Source organism: Grampus griseus (genome assembly GCF_964374135.1).
Source record: "Grampus griseus genome assembly, chromosome: 16".
Taxonomy (NCBI): Eukaryota; Metazoa; Chordata; class Mammalia; order Artiodactyla; family Delphinidae; genus Grampus; species Grampus griseus.
The window spans coordinates 28,476,547-28,492,195 of record NC_139010.1 but is presented as its reverse complement, the minus strand read 5'-3'; the positions used below and the strand labels follow the sequence as shown (position 1 = coordinate 28,492,195).

Below are 15,649 nucleotides of genomic sequence, written 5' to 3'. Positions count from 1 at the left end.
ATCCCAATCTCCCAATTCAAAACACCACCGACCCCCCTGCCACTTCCCCCCCTTGGTGTCCATACGTTTGTTCTCTACATCTGTGTCTCAATTTCTGCCCTGCAAACCAGTTCATCTGTACCATTTTTCTAGGTTCCACATATATGCATTAATATACGACATTTGTTTTTCTCTTTTTGACTTACTTCACTCTGTGTGACAGTCTCTAGGTCCATCCACGTCTCTACAATGACCCAATTTCATTCCTTTTTATGGCTGAGTAATATTCCATTTTATATATGTACCGCTTCTTCTTTATCCATTCGTCTGTCAATGGGCATTTAGGTTGCTTCCATGACCTGGCTATTGTAAATAGTGCTGCAATGAACATTGAGGTGCATGCGTCTTTTTGAATTATGGTTTTCTCTGGTTATATGCCCAGTAGTGGGATTGCTGGGTCACATGGTAATTCTATTTCTAGTTTTTTAAGGAACCTCCATACTGTTCTCCATAGTGGCCGTATCAATTTACATTCCCACCAACAGTGCAAGAGGGTCCTCTTTTCTCCACACCCTCTCCAGCATTTGTTGTTTGTAGGTTTTCTGATGATGCCCATTCTAACTGGTGTGAGGTAATACCTCATTGTAGTTTTGATTTGCACTTCTCTAATAATTAGTGATGTTGAGCAGCTTTTCATGTGCTTCTTAGCCATCTGTAGGTCTTCTTTGGAGAAATGTCTATTGAGGTCTTCTGCCCATTTTTGGATTGGGTTGCTTTTTTAATATTGAGCTGCATGAGCTGTTTATATATTTTGGAGATTAATCCTTTGTCTGTTGATTCATTTGCAAATATTTTCTCCCATTCTGAGGGTTGTCTTTTCATCCTGTTTGTAGTTTCCTTTGCTTTGCAAAAGCTTTTGAGTTTCATTACATCCCATTTGTTTATTTTTGTTTTTATTTCCATTACTCTAGGAGGTGGATCAAAAAAGATCTTGCTGTGATTTATGTCAAAGAATGTTCTTCCTATGTTTTCCTCTAAGAGTTTTATAGTGTCCGGTCTTACATTTAGGTCTCTAATTGTGGATATAAATCTTTACATGTGTCACTTGATCTTTTCTTCAGAAGATAATTCTAGATACCATATTTCCAGGTCATGTTTTTAAGGTTTTTATCTGCCTCTGCGGTATATGAAGTCCTTGCTTCCCAGTAGTTATACTATCATTATTTAAATCATTGCCAATCTGGGATGAAAAGAAAGATAACTTATGTTGATCTGCATTTCCATGTTAGTTAGTGAGGGAAACTTTCTTTTTTTCATTTGTATTCTACTTCTGTGAATTGCCTTTTGTTCATTTTTTTCTACTGGGATATATGTCTTTTTCCTTCTGCTTTGCAAGAGTGTTTTTAAAGTTAAGGATATTAAGCATTTGTCTACATGTCATACTGCCAACATTTTTTTTTAACCCAATGGTTTGTTTGTATTTATTTATTACAAATTTAATTATTTATTTTTGGCTGCATTGAGTCTTTGTTGTTGCATGTGGGCTTTCTCTAGTTGTGGCAAGTGGGGGCTACTCTTCGTTGCGGTGCACAGGCTTCTCATTGCGGTGGCTTCTCTTGTTGCAGAGCATGGGCTCTGGGCGTGTGGGCTTCAGTAGTTTTGGCACGTGGGCTCAGTAGTTGTGGCTCATGGGCTCTAGAGTGCCCGCTCAGTAGTTGTGGTGCACAGGCTTAGGTGCTCCGAGGCATGTGGGATCTTCCCAGACCAGGGATCGAACCTGGGTCCCCTGCATTGGCAGGCAGATTCTTAACCATTGTGCCACCAGGGAAGCCCTCTTCTCTTGTTTCCTTTTTCTTTTCTTTTTTGTGGTAAGAATATTTAAGATTTACCCTCTTAGAAATTTCAAGTATAAAATAAAGTATTGTTAACTACAGTCACATTGTTTTACCTGTATTTATCTTCTTTTATGTACCTTGGTAAAATCTACCTCTTTCTTTCAGGTAGATCTTCACACATTTTAAGTTTATTTATTTATTTTATTATTATTATTTTTTAAGTTATAATTTTCTTTGGCTGCATTGGGTCTTCGTTGCTGCACGCGGGCTTTCTCTAGTTGCAGCGAGCGGGGGCTACTCTTCATTGCAGTACGTGGGCTTCTCATTGTGGTGGCTTCTCTTGCTGCGGTGCATGGGCTCTAGGCGTGCGGGCTTCAGTAGTTGTGGCATGCGGGCTCAGTAGTTGCAGCTCGCGGGCTCTAGAGCGCAGGCTCAGTAGTTGTGACGCACAGGCTAAGTTACTCCACAGCATGTGGGAACTTCCCAGACCAGGGCTCAAACCTGTGTCCCCTGCATTTGCTGGCGGATTCTTAACCACTGTGCCACCAGGGAAGCCCTAAGTTTATTTATTTATTTTTTCTAAGTTTATTTTTAAACTTTACGTTAAATACTCATTTCTGGTGATATATATACACGTACATACATATACACACACAAATATATATACACACGTATATACAGGCATACCTTGGAGATACTGTGCATTTAGTTCCAGACCACTGCAATAAAGTCACAATAAAGTGACTCGCACGAACTATTTTGTTTTTTCCAGTGCATATAAAAGTTATGTTTACATCATACTATAGTCTATTAAGTGTACAATAGCATCATATATAAAAATGTACATACCTTAATTAAAAACCTTATTGTTAAAAAATGCTAAATCATCTGATCCTTGATCATCTGATCCTTTTGGCTGGTGGAGGGTCTTGCCTTGATGCTGATGGCTGCTGATTAATGAGGGTGGTGGTTGCTCAAGGTTGGGGTGACTGTGGCAATTTCTTAAAATAAGACAGAAATGAAGTCTGCCACATCAATGGACTCTTCCTTTCATGAATAATTTTTCTATAGCATGTGATGCTGTTTTATAGCATTTTACCCACAGCAGAATTTCTTTCAAAATTGGAGTCAATCCTCTCAAAGCCTGCTGCTGCTTTATCAAATAAGTTTATGTAATATTCTAAATCCTTTATTGTCACTTCAAGTTTTATCCATTAAAGTTTTATCATGAGGTTGCAGCCATTCAGTCACATCTTTAGGCTCTACTTTTAATTCTAGTTCTCTTACTATTTCCACCTGCAGTTACTTCCTTTACTGAAGTCTTGAACCCTTCAAAGTCATCCATAAGGGTTGGAACCAACTTCTTTGAAACTCCTGTTAATGCTAATATTTTGACCTCTTCGCATGAACCATGAATGTTCTTAATGGCATCCGAAATGGTGAACCCTTTTCAGAAGGTTTTCAATTGAATTTGCCCAGATCCATCAGAGGAATCACAATCTACGGCACCCATAGCCTTACAAAATGTATTTCTTAAATAATAAGACTTGAAAGTCAAAATTACCCCGTGATCCAAGGACTGCAAAATGGATGTTGTGTTAGCAGTCATGAAAACAACACTAATCTCTTTGTACATCTCCATTAGAGCTCTTGGGTGACCAGGTGCATTGTCAGTGAGCAGCAATACTTTGAAAGGAATCTTTTTTTTCTGAGAAGTAGGTCTCAACAGTGGACTTAAAATATTCAGTAAACCATGTTGTATACAGATGTGCTGTCATCCAGGGTTTGTTTTCCACTTACAGAGCACAGGTAGAGTAGACTTAGCATCATTCCTCAAGGGCCCTAGGATTTTCAGAATGGTAAATGAGAATTGGCTTCAACTTAAAGACACCAGCTGCATTAGCTCGTAAGAAGACAGTCAGCCTGTCCTTTGAAGTTTGAAGCCAAGCATTGCCTTCTCCTCTCTAGCTATGAAAGTCCTAGATGGCATTTTCTTCCAATAGAAGGCTGTTTCACCTACATGGAAAATCTGGTGTAGCCACCTTCATGAATTGTCTTAGTTATATCTTCTGGCTAACTTGCTGCAGCTTCTGCATCAGCACTTGCTGCTTCACCTGGCACTTCTATGTGATGGAGACAGCTTCTTTCCTCAAACCTCATGAACCAACCTCTCCTAACTTCAAACTTCTCTTCTGCAGCTTCTTCATCTCTCTCAGCCTCCAGAGAATTGAAGAGAGTTAGAGTCTCACTCTGGATTGGGCTTTGGCTTAAGAGAATGTTGTGGCTGGTTTGATCTTCTATGCAGACCCCTAAAACGTTCTCCATATCAGCAACAGGCTGTTTTTCTTTCTTATCATTTGTGTGTTTTCTGGAGTAGCACTTTTAATTTCCTTCAAGAACTTTTCCTCTGCATTCACAACTTGGCTGTTTGGCTCAAGAGGCCTAGCTTTCAGCCTGTCTCAGCTTTGGACATGCCTTCCTCGCTAAGCTTAATCATTTCTGCCTTTGATTTAAAGTGAGAGACATATGACTCTTCCCTTCACTTGAACAGTTAAGAGGCCATTGTAGAGTTAGTACTGGCCTAATTTCAATACTGTTGTGTCTCAGGGAATAGGGAGGCCCAAGGAGAGGGAGAGAGATGGGGGAACAGCCAATTGGTGGAGCAGTCAGAACACACGCAACATTTATTAATGAAGTTCAGCATCATACATGGGTGTGGTTTGTAGCACCCCCAAACAATTACAATAGTAATATTAAAGATCACTGATAACAGATCACCGTAACAAACTTAATAATAATGAAAAATTTTGAGATATTGCAAGAATCACCAAAACGTGGCACAGAGACACAAAGTGAGCAAATGCTGTTAGAAAAATGGCGTTGACAGACTTGCTTGACACAGGGTTGCCATAAACCTTCAATTTGTAAAAAAAATACCATATCTGCAAAGCACAATAAATCAAAGTGCAATAAAACAAGGCATACTTGTATACATTTTTATGTACTTATATAAAATTGCTGTAATTGTTAATTTAATGGGAGCTTCTTCTCACTTTATTTTCCAATGGATTATTGACAATGAATATTCATTTAGTCATTCAGCAAATACTTATTGTCCACTGTGTGCCAGGCACTGTGCTAAACAGCAGGACTATGCTAGTACAAAATAGACATCATCTGTGTATAGTATTTATAAATTGTAAAGTTTTGATTACCCTTGCATTTCTGGGCCAAGCCCTGCTTGGTAATGGAATGCTATTATTTTAATATATTGTACTAATGGATTAGATTTGATAGTATTCCACTTTGGATGTATGTTTATAAATTCCATATAAGTTGCTTAAGTGAGACTAGTCTGATTTGGATTGCATGTATGTGTGCATGTGTGTATGTTAGCTTCAAAATAAACTGAAAACCTTGCCATTATTTCTATAGTTTATATAGCACTGGAATTAAGTGTTTCATCCTTATTCCTTGACAATCACATTAAATCATAAAGTTCAAACTAGAAGACTAAAACTGAGAAAAGGCCCTAGGTTTCTTGAATCTCACACCTTTGAAAGAATTTATGGAATTGGGACAGAATAGAGATTTGAAAACAATAAGCCAGATGACAAGAAATGTGTCTCTTCATGCAGTGGAGCAACTAAGTCCGTGTGCCACAGCTACTGAGTCTGCGCTCTAGAGCCTGCGAGCCACAACTACTGAAGCCCATGCACCTAGAGCCTGTGCTCCACAACAAGAGAAGCCACCGCACTGAGAAGCCTGTGCACCACAACAAAGAGTAGCCCCCGCTCGCCGCAACTAGAGAAAGCCTGCACGCAGCAACAAAGACCCAACGCAGCCAAAAAAGAATAAATAAATAAAATAAATTAAAAAAAAGAAAAAGAAAAGAAAAGAACTCATAATAAGAAAAATACTATAGGAAAAAAAATGTGTTTCTTGTTTTGGTCCTGTCCCCTCATGGGAGAACAGTGGCCTTGTATGTTCACTTCCTGAAAGGACTGGCTTTTTTTCCAGGGAGGACACCAAGTATGCCCTCATCTTAGAGCTGTTCATACTCTCGGCCAGTACAAGACTGGACTAATGCTTTGGGGCAGGTGTGACCGACTGGCTTTGTATGAGTTAAGTAGAAAACTCCAGTAATGACAAGCTGGGGCCAAAAAGCAGTGGTACCATTGTTGTTACTTTCTCAAAGAATCCCCCGACATCAGATATAAATAAGGGTCCCACTTCTTGTCTTCATTCTATGAGTCCTTCTGAATTTGTACAATGGTAGCTAAATCTATCAGGCCAGTTCCATGCCTGCTGCAGAGTTCAATATCACAGCCAACCCGTGAGCCCCAAACCCTGGTTCTGTGATACAACATAATCCTTCTCATAATGTTTTTATTTATATCTCTGAATGTGTCTTCCAATTTTTAAATTTAAGCACCTTCCCCCTTACCTTCCCTAAGAACTTTTTAAGCACATGGGGCTCCTAAACCCCATTCCGATAGCTCTTGTATTAGTTTTCTATTGCTGTGTAACAAATTGCCAAAACATAAAACAACACCCATTTATTATCTCACTGTTCTGTAGTCAGAAGTCTGGTGGGGGGATTTCCCTGGCGGCACAGTGGTTAAGAATCCACCTGCCAATGCAGGGGACATGGGTTCGAGCCCTGGTCTGGGAAGATCCCACATGCCGCGGAGCAAATAAGCCCGTGCGCCACAACTACTGAGCCTGTGCTCTAGAGCCCGTGAGCCACAACTACTGGGCCCGTGTGCCACAACTACTGAAGCCTGCACGCCTAGAGCCTGTGCTCTGCAACAAGAGAAGCCACCGCAATGAGAAGCCCATGCACTGCAACGAAGAGTAGCCCCCACTTGCTGCAACTAGAGAAAGCCCGCGCGCAGCAACTAAGACCCAATGCAGCCAAAAATAAATAAATAAATAAATAAATAAATAAATAAATAAATAAATAAATAGGGCTTCCCTGGTGGCGCAGTGGTTGAGAGTCCGCCTGCCCATGCAGGGGACATGGGTTCGCGCCCCGGTCCGGGAAGATCCCACATGCCGCGAAGCGGCTGGGCCCGTGAGCCATGGCCGCTGAGCCTGCGCGTCTGGAGCCTGTGCTCCGCAACGGGAGAGGCCACGACAGTGAGAGGCCCGCGTACCGGAAAAAAATAAAAAAAAATAAAAATAAATTTATTAAAATAAATATAAATAAATACATAAATTTATTTAAAAAAAATGTCTGGTGGGCTTGGCAAGGTACTCACCTTCAGATCTCAAAATGTCAAAATCAAGATGTGAGCAGGGCTTTATTCCTTTCTGGAGACTCTGGGAAAGAATCCACTTATACGTTCACCTTTGCTATTAGTGAAATACAGTTCCTTGTGGTTGTATGGCTGAGGGCTAGTTTCCTGTCTGGCTGTCAGCCTGGAGCCCCTCTCAGCTCCTTAAATTTTCCTTGTTACATTGCTTCTACATCTTCAAAGCCAGCAATGATGCACTGAGTCCTCATGCTTCGAGTCTGTCTCACTTCTCTTTCTGCCTCAGCTCTCCTGCCTCCTACTGGAGAAAGTTCTCTGTTTGTAAAGGCTCATGTGATTAGACTGGGCTCACCAGATCAAATAGAATAATCTCTATTTTAAAGTTTGCAACTTTAATTACATCGGCAATGTCCCTTTTGACATGTTACATAATATGCTCATAGGTTTTAGGAATTAGGGCTTAGACATCTTTGTGTGTGGGACCATTATGTTTATCAAAGCTTTCATCTCTATTTTCTATGTGGGATATTTTAGAATCATCATTTCCTTTGAAGAAGAAGTGGAAGACAGTTCCACCCCTTTGGAAAAAATAAACTACCAGCCACCATCATGCCCAAAACTCACACAGACATCATGCTTTTGGCTTATGACCTATAAAGTTGTTTGATTCTGGCATCAAACTTAGTAAAATTCGTTTGGTGGATTTAGGATTTGATATAGCCGAATACTGACACACCATTAGGTGGCACTTGATTAGAAAACTTGCTTCTGTCTGAGTTTTTCCAAGGTAGCAATCTGCAAGATGGAAAGGAAACTCTGATGTAGATGCGGGGGCGGGGGGGGGGGGGCGGGGAGGCAGGTAGAGTTGGGGAAAGCATCCTTAGCGATTACAGAAAAATCCTTAAAAACTATCCAAAACTTGAATGTAATTTGTATATTCAAGCCGATTTTAGAGAATTTAATTATTGCTTAGCAAATGTAAATGGAGTATTTAAAATCTTTTACACATGATAGTTTTAAAAAATCCTGGGGTCAAAAAATTACCTCTAATATATTGTTATTGCCTGCAGCATTTGTCCTATGTTAACAATGAGCAAATATTTGTAGAACACTTAACATATGCAGGGAAGGCGCATAATGAGCACCACTATGTCCTCCTATTTACCTTTGGCCCATATTTTGCACCAAGCTGTGTTTCTCTGAAACAGCACTGTCCAACAGAAATAGAATGCCAGCCATATATGTAATTTTTCACAGTTTTTTTGAGATATAATTTACATACCATAAAGTTCACATGTTAAAGCATATGATTCAATGTTTTTTAGTATATTTATAGAGTTGTGCAATCATGTAATCTAATTTTAGAAGTTTTCATCATCCCCAACAGAAAACTTGTACCCATAAGCAGTCACTTCCCATTCTCCCCTACACTTAGGCCTAGTCCACTGCTCATCTACTTTCAATCTCTATAGAATTTCCTATTCTGGACTTTCTGTATCAATGGGGTCATATAATATGTGGTGTTCTGTGATGGCTCTTTCACTTAGCATAAATATTTTGAGGTTCATTCATGTCGTAGCATCTATCAGTACTTGATTCCTTTTTATGGCCGAATAATATTCCATTGTATGGATACAGCATATTTGTTTATCCACTGATCAGTTGATGGACATCTGAGTTGCTTCTGATTTTTGGCTATTTTGAATAATGGTGCTCTGGAGCATTCTTTGTGTGGAACGTGTTTTTATTTCTTTTGGACAGTTATGTAGAAGTGAAATTGCTGGGTTAGACGATAACTTCACGTTTAGCTTTTTTTTTTTTTTTTTTTTTTTTTTTGCGGTACGCGGGCCTCTCACCGCTGCGGCCTCTCCTGTTGCAGAGCACAGGCTCCGGACGCGCAGGCTCAGCGGCCATGGCTCACGGGCCCAGCCGCTCCAGGGCATGTGGGATCTTCCTGGACCGGGGCACGAACCCGTGTCCCCCGCATCGGCGGGCGGACTCTCAACCACTGCGCCACCAGGGAAGCCCTGGTTGCACCATTTTATATTCCAACCAGCTGTGTATGAGAGTCCCAGTTCCTCCACATCTTCACGTATACTTGATACGGTCAGTTTTAAAAATTCTATTGATTCTAGGGGCTTCCCTGGTGGCGCAGTGGTTAAGAATCCACCTGCCGATGCAGGGAACATGGGTCCGAGCCCTGGTCCGAGAAGATCCCACATGCCACAGAGCAACTAAGCCCGTGCGCCACAACTACTGAGCTTGTGCTCTAGAGGCCGTGAACCACAACTACTCAGCCTGTGTGCCACAACTACTGAAGTCCGTGCGTCTAGGGCCTGTGGTATGCAACAAGAGAAGGCACCACAATGAGAAGCCTGTGCACCGCAACAAAGAGTAGCTCCCGCTTGTGGCAACTAGAGAAAGCCTCCGTGCAGCAACGAAGACCCAACACAGCCAAAAATAAATAAATTAAAAAAAAATTCTATTGATTCTAATAGGTGTGAAGAGGTATCTATTTCTGATTTTAATTTGCATTCTCTTAATTACCAGTGATGCTGAGCATCTTTTCATGTGCTTATTTGATGAAGTGCGTGTTCAGATATTTCTCTATTTATAAAAATGGCTTTTTTATTGAGCATAACAAAGAGCTTGTTATATATTCTTGATGCAAGTCCTTTATCAGATATGTGTTTTGAAAATATATTTTTCCATTCTGGGGCTTATCTTTTCATTCTCTTAACAGTGTCCTTTGAAGAGCAGAGCTTTTTTATTTTTTTTTTAATATTTTGGCTGTGCAGCTTGTGGGATTTCAGTTCTCTAACCAGGGATCGTATATGGGCCATGGCAGTGACAGCACCAAATCTTAACCACTAGGCCACCAGGGAACTCCCAGAACTTTTAATTTTGATAAAGTCCAAATTATTGATTTTCCTTTTGGGGATTATGCTTATGGTGTCATACCTAAATTTTTTTCTTTGTATAATTGACCACAACGATTTTCTCCTGTTTCTTTTGTAGAAGTTTCATAGTTTTAGGCTTTATATATAGGTAAATGGCAAATTTTGAGATAATTTTTGTGTACAAGATATGCAAGATATAGATTGTGAGATATGGATTGAAGGTTTTTTAATTTTTCTTTTTTGGTTTGTTTGTTTGGTTTTTTGGCATAGGACTATCTATGGTGCTACTTATTCCAGCCGCATCTGTTGAAAAAACCTATTCTTTCTCCACCAAATTGCTTTTGGACTTTTAACAAAAGTCTGTTGCCATAGAAATAAAATTTCAGAAATAAACATGTACAATTATCATCATTTGTTTTTTGACAAGGGTTACAAGATAATTTACTATTTGTTGAGAGAATAATCTTCTCAACAAATAGTGCTGCAACAACTGGATATTCATATATAAAGAATGAAGGTGAAGCCCCTACCTCACACCATACACAGAAATTAACTCAAAATAACTCATAGACCTAAATGTAAGAGCTAAAACTAAAAAAAGCTTATAATAAAATGAAAAGTAAATATTTGTGACCTTGGGTTAGGCAATAATTTCTTAGGTATGACACCAAAAGCACAAGTGACAAAAGAAAAAAATAGATAAATTGGGCTACATCAAAATTAGAATCTTCTGGGAATTCCCTGGCAGTCCAGTGGTTAGGACTCCAAGTTTCCACTGCAGGGGCCACGGGGTTTGACCCCTGGTTGGGGAACTAAGATCTGGCAAGCCATGCAACTTGGCCCCCCAAAAAATCAAAATTAGAATCTTCTGTGCTACAAATAATGCCAACAAGAAAGTGAAAAGACAACCTACAGAATGGAAGAAAAAATGTGCAGATCATATTTCTGAAAAGGAATTCCACCCAGAATATACGAAAAAAATTAACAACTTAATAACAAGACATAAGCCAATTAAAAAATGGGCTAAAGGGCTTCCCTGGTAGCATAGTGGTTAAGAATCTGCCTGCCAATGCAGGGGACACGGGTTCAAGGCCTAGTCTGGGAAGATCCTACATGCTGCAGAGCAATTAAGCCCGTGCGCCACAACTACTGAGCCTGTGCTCTAGACCCCACGAGCCACAACTACTGAAGCCCGCATGCCACAACTGCTGAAGTCCATGAGCCTAGAGCCCGTGCTCTGCAACGACAAGCCACCACAATGAGAAGCCTGTGCACCACAACAACGAATAGCCCCTGCTCGCCCCAACTAGAGAAAACCCCTACTCAGAAACGAAGACCCAATGCAGCCATAAATAAATTAATTAAAAAAAATGAGCTAATGATTTGAAAATATATTCATCTAAAGAAGATTTATAAATGGTTGATAACACATGAAAAGATGCTCAACATCATTAATCATTAGGGAAATGTAAATCAAAACCACAATGAGATACCACTTCACACCTACTAGGATGGCTATAATAATAAAAACAAAACTGAAAAACAATAATAACCAGAAAATTAAAAATGTTGATGGGAATGTGGAGAGATTGGAAATCTTGCACATTGCTGCTGGGAATGTAAAATAGCTAAGCCACTGTGGAAAACAGTTTGGGGGTTTCTCAAAAAACTAAAAATACAATTACCAGATGATCCTGTAATTCTACTCCTAGGTATATATCCAAAGCAATTGAAAACAGGAACTCAAACACATTCTTATATGATAATAATTACTGTAGCATTATTCACAATATCCAAAAGGTAGAAAGAATTCAAGTGTTCATCAAGAGGTGAATGGGTAAACAAGAGGTGGTATAGACATATAGTGGAATAGTATTTAGCCATAAAAAGGAATGACAGCTAATACGTGCCATACCATGGATAAATTTTGAAAACATTATGCTAAGTGAAATAAACCAGAGATAAAAAGGCAAAAAATGTATGATTTCACTTGTATAAAATATCTAAAATGGGCAAATTAATTGCAAGAGAAAGTATATTAGAGGTTGCCAGGGGCTGGGAGCAAGGGGAATGGGATTTTATTGCCTAATGGGTACAGAGTTTCTGACTGGGGTCATGGAAAAGTTTTGGAAATAGATAGTGGAATGGTTGCAAAACATTGTGAATGTAATTAATGCCACTAAATTGTATACTTAAAATGGCATATTTTATGTTATATATATTTTACCACAATTAAAAAAAAAGATATACCACTTCACTTTTATTACAATGGATATAATAAAGACAAGCAATAACAAGTGTTGGCAGGATATGGAGAAACTGGAACCTTAATATAACGCTGGTGGGAATGTAAAAGTTTTTGGCTGTTTTGGGAAACAGTTTTGCAGGTCCTTTAAAAAGTGAAATATGTTCAATAATTACACCCCCTACATATATATCCAAGAGAAATGAAAACATATGTACACAAAAATTTGTACACAAATGTCCATGGCAGCACTATTCATAGTAGCCAAAAAGTAGGAACAACCCGGTGTCCATTAACTGATGAATGAATAAAGAAAATGTGATATATCCTCATGATACAATATTATTCAGCAATCATAAAGAATGGAGTACTGATGCATGGTATAATATAGATGGACCTTGAAAAAATTATGCAAAGTGAAAGAAGACAGCCACAGAAGATCAAATATTATATGATTCTGTTTATGCCAAATGTCCAGAATAAGCAAACCTGGAGAGACGAAAGTAGATTAGTGGTTGCTTAGGGTTAAGGGGAAGGTAGCAGGGGAAATGGGGAGTGATTGCTAATAAGTAGAGGGTTTCTTTTTCAGTGGACAAAAATGTTCCATAGATGGGAATTCCCTGGTGGTCCAATGGTTAGGACTCTGTACTACCACTGCAGGGGGCACGGGTTCAGTCCCTGGTCAGGGAACTAAGATCCTGCATGCTGTGCTGTGTGGCCAAAACAAAACAAAACAAAAAACAAAAAAAATTTCCATAGATAGCGGGGATCACTGCATAACCCTGTGAACTTACTAAAAAACAATGAACTGTACACTTTAAATGGGTGAAGAGTATGGCTTGTAAATTATATTTATAAAGCTGTTAAAGAATCACTGGTCCGTATCCATATGGTTCTATTTCTGGACTCTGCTCCATTTATCTGTCAATCTTTATGCCAATGCCACCCTGTCTTGATTACTGTGGCTTTAGAATACGTCTTGAATCAGGTAAAGTAAACCCTTTGACTTTGCTCTTCTTTTTCAAAGTTGTTTTGCCTATTCTAAGTCCTGTGTATTTCCATACAAATTTTAGAATCAGCTTGTCAGTTTGCATAAAAAAGAGTACTGGATTTTTTATTGTGATTGAATAGTTTCTATAGATCAACTTGGGGACAACTGATATCTTAACAGTGTTTTCTTCAACCCATGAAGGTCTATCATTTATTTTTATTTAGGTCTTCTTTAATTTCTCTCAGCAGTGTTTTCTAGTTTCCAGTGTAAAGGACTTTCACATATTTTGTCAGATTTATCCCCAAGTATTTCACATATTTTATGTTTTAGTAAGTGACATTTTATTAATTTAAAATTCTCATTTTCACTGTTAGAATACAGAAATGCAATTTTTATATATTAATCTTGTATCCTTCAACTTCGCTAAACCCACTTATTAGTTTCAGTTGCTCTTTTTCTAATTCCATTGGATTTCTACATAGGCAATTGTATTGTCTGCAAATAGACAGTTTTACTTCTCCAACCCGGCTGCTTTCTTTCTTTTTTTCTTGCCTGACACCAGTGGCCAGTACCTCTAATATAATATTGAACAGAAATGGGGAGAGCATATATCCTTATCTTGTTCCTGATCTTAGGGGGAAACTATTCAGTTTTTCACCATTAAATGTGACGCTAACTTAGGGTTTCTGTAGATTCTCTTTTTCATGTTGAGGAAGTTCCTTTCTATTCCAAGTCTAATGAGAAGTCTGTTTGTTTGTTTGTTTTTAAATTTATTTCATTTATTTATTTTTGGCTGCGTTGGGTCTTCATTGCTGTGTGCGGGCTTTCTCTGGTTGCAGTGAGCGGGGGCTACTCTTTGTTGCGGTACGTGGGCTTCTCATTGCGGTGGCTTCTCTTGTTGCGAAGTATGGGCTGCAGGCACGTGGGATTCAGTAGTTGTGGCATGCGGGCTCAGTAGTTGTGGCTCATGGGCTCTAGAGCACAGGCTCAGTAGCTGTGGCACACGGGCTTCGCTGCTCCACGGCATGTGGGATCTTCCTGGACCAGGGCACGAACCCGTGTTCCCTGCATTGGCAGGCGGATTCTTAACCACTGTGCCACCAGGAAAGTCCCCCAAGCTGCTTCAAGCTTTTGATTACTGTCCAGAGTTCTGAAAAAGTTGATTCTGACAGTTTTTGCCAGTTTTTAGGTGCACTTTTAGCGCAGAAGAATTTAGGTGTTCCTTACTCTGTTATTTTCACTGATGTCTCTCATCTAAGTTCTTAAAATCTGGTTTGCTTGCAACCCTACTCTTCCAATCAGTAGTCACATAATGCTAGTAGCTACCATGTTGGACAGTGCAGGTGTATAAGAAAATTTCTAAGCAGAGTTATTTAAAGGAATATAAATGAAAAATGAGGTCTTGGGGACTTCCCTCGTGGTCCAGTGGGTAAGACTTCATGCTCCCAAATTAGGCGCCCGGGTTTGATCCCTGGTCAGGGAACTAGATCCCACATGCATGCCGCAACTAAAAGCGTTCACATGTAGCAACTAAAAGTCCGCATGCCACAACTAAAAAGATCACACATGCCACAACAAAGATCCCGTGTGCCGCAAGTAAGTCCCAGTGCAGCCAAAATAAATAAATAAATTTTAAAAATATTTTTTAAAGAAAGAAAAATGAGGTCTTTAGTTGCTTTCTTATACCTTGCCATGAAATGATTTTCGTGGCAAGGTGAGGACACTATGAACCATAGATTGCAAATAATAATAGCTACCACTTCTTAAGCACTTTACTTAATGCCAGATAACATTTAAAGACTTACATGTATTAACACTTTTATTCTTTATAACAACCTAATGGAATAGGTATTATTGTCCTTTAACAACACAGAAAGCAAAACATCAAGAAGTTAAGCAACTTACCCAAAGTCTCACAGCTAAAAACTGGTAGACCCAGGATTCAAACCTTGAAAGTCTGTTTTAAAGCTCATGCTGTTAACCACCGCTCCATGCTACTTAGTGGACCTTAAAGGAGGAATTCAGAGAAAAATTATTTTGGCCAAGGGAGGACAGGGTGGGGAGGAAACAGTACTATACAGAATATTAAAAAAAAAAAAAAAGTCTAAAATACATTTACAAGAAAACAAACTCACATTTTTATTGAGGGCTATATACCTGCACCTAGCACTTTACTTGATACTTAGTAAGCAGTCAGTGAATATTTGTTGAATAACTAACTACTGCATATTTATACATTGTGCTAGGTCTTTACAAATGTCTCACTCCAAGTCATTTTAAAGAAGAGACACTGAAGCTCGGAATGGTGGAATCATTTTCCCCCTCACTTGCTAGGCAGTGCAGGGATTAGACTAGAGCTCAGTCCTCAAATTCCAGGTCTCCTACACTTTAGCTTTTTCTGAGTTCAAAAAGGATCAAAGTTACAAAGGATAAAAACTTAC

The 15,649-nt window shown here is 39.2% G+C and overlaps 1 protein-coding gene across 1 annotated transcript in view; it reads right to left on the bottom strand.

The window, feature by feature from the left end:
• The window catches only part of KAT6B (lysine acetyltransferase 6B), a 226,720-nt gene extending 211,552 nt beyond the window's left edge, over positions 1–15,168 (bottom strand). The window contains exon 1 of the mRNA XM_082673136.1: positions 15,114–15,168. The gene's annotated coding sequence lies outside the window, so the exon portion shown is untranslated. The remainder of the gene's footprint in view (positions 1–15,113) is intronic.
• Positions 15,169–15,649: the final 481 nt, after the last annotated feature.